This window comes from Chrysochloris asiatica, unplaced genomic scaffold, assembly GCF_000296735.1.
Source record: "Chrysochloris asiatica unplaced genomic scaffold, ChrAsi1.0 scaffold00265, whole genome shotgun sequence".
NCBI classification, from domain to species: domain Eukaryota; kingdom Metazoa; phylum Chordata; class Mammalia; order Afrosoricida; family Chrysochloridae; genus Chrysochloris; species Chrysochloris asiatica.
In genome coordinates this window covers 2,608,300-2,612,406 of record NW_006408783.1, presented here as the reverse complement: position 1 = coordinate 2,612,406, position 4,107 = coordinate 2,608,300, and positions in this window count along the sequence as shown.

Sequence of the window (4,107 nt, the reverse complement as noted above, 5' to 3'; positions counted from 1 at the left end):
GGTGAAAAGGTTTACCATGAAGATCTAAAAATGGGGGATGGAATGAAAGTACACTCAGACCAACTGATGTGACAGCCCCAGTGAGTGAGGCTAGAGACTTAAATCTTGATTTCACTATTGGCTCTATAACCTTGGACAAGTTACTCGAAATTTTGTCTTATGAACTGAAGACCAAGGTGCAAGGCAAGAGTAACACTGGCTGTGTTGATTAAGGTTGGTTGTCAACTGGACTGAGCCACGATTCTCTTTGGTTTGGCAGTCAAGTAATGATGTGGTTATCCTCCATTGTTGTGTAACTGATTTTCGCATAACAACCTGGTCTTTGAAACCCGGTCATGTTAAGTGAGGTGGTGGTAGTGGTGATGTGCCTTGGAGTCAATTCCCACTCATAGCGACTCTGTACAGAGTTTCTGAGGCTGTAAATCTTTAAGGGAGCAGAAAGCCTCATCTTTCTCCCACTGAACAGCTGGTAGTTTCTAACTGCTGACCCTAAGGTTAGCAGCCTGTTTCGTAACCACTATGCTACTTGTTGTTGTTGTTGTTATGTGCTGTTGAGTCGATTCTGACCCATAGCAACCCTGTACAGGGTTTCCGAGGACCAGTTGGTGAGCTTGAACCACCAACCTTGCAGTTCAAACGGCTTTGCAGTCTGGCGCATTAACCCACAGTGAATCGGGCTGTGAACGTCAAGTTCAGCAGTTCAAAACTACCAGCTGTTCCACGGGAGAAAGATGAGGCTTTCTGCTCCTGTAAAGATTTACAGCCTTGGAAACCCTGTACAGTTGTCGCTATGAGACCTGTACAGGGTCGCTATGAGTCGGAACCAACTCCACGGCACATAACAACCCTATGCTCCTAGAGGCTGTTTATTTAACCCTAATTTTCCTTTTGAATGGTGAGTAAGTACTGCTTTGTAAGTAATTAGTTGTTTCCTCAAATAAGATTAGAAATGGTCATTTTAAAAAAAAGTACAGAAAGTTATGCTGGTTTATAGTAGAAAGAGGTGACAGTCAATTGAGAGATGAAAGAAGGTTTTTTTGAGAAAATGGCTTGAACCGGAATTTGAAAGATTGGTAGATTTTTACTCAGATGAAGAAGTTTGAGAAGAGCACTCTGGCAGAGGGAACAGCATACGCAAAGTTGTGACAGTGGCAGTAGAATCACAATGAGACAACGAGACTAAAGAAGAAAATAGCACCAGATAGAGCAGAAATGGTAGATGGTGACTACGTTATACAGAGCCTGGAGAACCACAATGGGGGCGCTGTTGGATGTTGCACAATTTATCTCTTACTCTATTAAAAAATTACCCCCAAACTTAGCAGCCGTCATGCATTGAATTGTGTATCCGTGTGTCTACTTGGCTAGGCTGTGATTTTCAGAATTAATTTAATTTTCTTCCTTTTTGTGATCTGATGTAATTATTATATATGTTGCAAATCCTAACTTCTATGATATTAAGAAGGACGGATTAGAGGCAGATATATAAGCAAGGCAGTATACACTCTATGGAATTAGATTGTATCTTGATTGTATCTTTTAAGATGTAAAAGTCACTAAACAAGCTAGCAGATAGAGGGAGCTGAGTACAGCCAAGAAAAAGAGTCAGGAGCAAAGTGTGTGCTGAGAAACTCCTAGACCCAAGAGAAGACTGATGACAAGGACCTTCCCCCAGAATCAGCAGAGAGAGAAAGCTTCCCATAGAGTTCAGACTTCTAGCCTCCTAAATTATGGGAGAATAAATTTCTGTTTGTTAAAGCCACCCACTTGTAGTGTTTCCGTTAGAGCAGCACTAGATAACTAAAAAGTAGCTTAAAACATAAACTTTCTACGTCACCCAGTTTCTTGGGATCGGGAACCCTGGAGTGGCTTCACTGGGTAGTTCTGGCACAGAATCTCACAGGAGGTTTACTAGAGATGACTGCAATTGTCGGAAGCTTAACTGTGGCTGAGAACCTACTACCAAGTCTACTCACTAGGCCTCTGTTCCTCTGCTTGAAGGTATTTCCAATGAGAGGTTCCATGCAGAGCAACTGTGTTCCCTCAGATCAAGACAGAGTTAAGTGTGACAGAACCAGGACAGAGCGACTGTCTTCTCTAACCTAATCTTGGAATGGCATTATATCCTTTCTGCTGATCCTGTTGTACACACAGACTAATTCTGATATGATGTTGGAGGGTATTACACAAGGTGTCAAAACCAAGAGGCAGGATTTATTGGGGCTATCTTAATAGTTGCAATGGGGTACAATAAATCAGATTTGCCTTGAGAAGATAACTCTGGCTACAAGAGTGAAGATGGAGCCTAAATAGATGCAGGGCAGCACCTGGGAGGCTAGTATAGCTTCTCAGGTGAGAGATGCTAGTAGTAGCTTAGTGTGTTTGATAGGGGTGGACATAAAAAGAACTGAAAAGATCCAGAACATAGTTAGCAGTTAATATGAAAGGTCCCCTGGATTACTGGACATGGGCTAGAGAGTAAGCATACATGATGACCCTTAGATTTCTGGCTTGTGCAAATGGGTGGGTGTTATAGTCATGAGGTAAGTATGAGGTCTTCACAAAGAGATTAGACAGTTGGATATGTACACCTAGAGCTTATACTATCTGTCTGCTTTGGGCATTAAAACTATGGGTTATTGACACACATACCATGCATGAAACTATCTAGGAATAGTGACCTAACACTAATCTGTCAGTTTGTCATACTGTGGTAGCTTATGTGTTTCTGGAAGCTATGCCACGGATATGTCTGTCAAATACCAGTGAGTTCACCCAGGATGGACAGGTTTCAGTGGGCTTTGCAGACTAAGACTAAGAAGATGGAATAGGCCATCTATTTCTCAGGGATTAGCCACTGAGAATCTTACTAATAGCATTGGGAAATTATCTGATATAGTGCCTGAAGAAGAGCTGCTTGGGTTGGAAAGCACTCAAAATATGACTAGAAAGAACTTCCTCTTCAAAGTAGAGTTGACCTTAATGACATGAATGGAGCAAATTTTCATAACCTTCCTTTGTTGATGTGGAACTACTCAAAATGAGAAGATGCAACTGTAAACATTTATTAGTAATCAAAACTCAAAATGTATATAGTATAAATCTAGGAAACTTTTAAATCATCAAAGATGAAATGGAATGCAAAAGATCAATATCCTAGCCATCTGGGAACTGAATAGGATTTGTATTGGCCATTTTGAATCAGACAATTCTATGGCTAATATGCCAGCAAGGACAAATTCAAGAGGAATGGCATCACATTCATCGTCTAAAAGGACATTTCAAGATCTATCTTGAAGTACAATGCTGTCTGTGACAGAATAGTATCCATATGCTTACTAGGAAGACCAGTCAATACCATTATCCCAATTTACATATCAACCACTAAAGCCAGTGATGAAGAAATTGAAGAATTGTACCAGCTTCCTTAGTCTGAAATTGATCAAACATGCAATTACGATGCATTGATAATTGCTGGGGATTGGAATGCAGAGGTTGGAAACAAAGAGGAAGGATTAGTAGTTGGATAATATGACCTGGTGATAGAACCAAAACTAGAGATCACATGAAAGAATTTTGAAAGACCAAGGACTTTAAAAACAACATAAATTGTGACTATAGACGTGGACCTCACCAGATGGAATACACATAAATCAAACTGACTACACCTGTGGGAAGAGGTATTGGCATAGTTCAACATCGTCAGCCTAAACAAGGATAGAGGCTGATTGTGGAATAGACCATCAGTTGCTCATATGCAAGTTCAGGATGAAGCTGAAAAAAATTAAAATGAGTGAATGAGAGCCAAAATATGACCTGAGTATGTCCCACCCAAATTTAGAGACCATTTCAAGAGCAGATTTGAAGCAATGAACACTACTGACCAGACAAGTTTTAGGATGATATCAAGAACATCATATACAGGTTTGCCAGGGTGGCCAGGCGGTGCTCGTGAGTAGGGGCTCCGGGATCGGGGAGGGGAAGCTCGAGAGTTGAGCCTCCCAGGTGGGAATTCACAGTCTCACGGCCCGCGTAAAGCTTAGTGCGCCAGAGGCTTAGACCCGTTTCTTTGAGAAATCACTGTGCAAGGAATTACAGGCTTTTTGA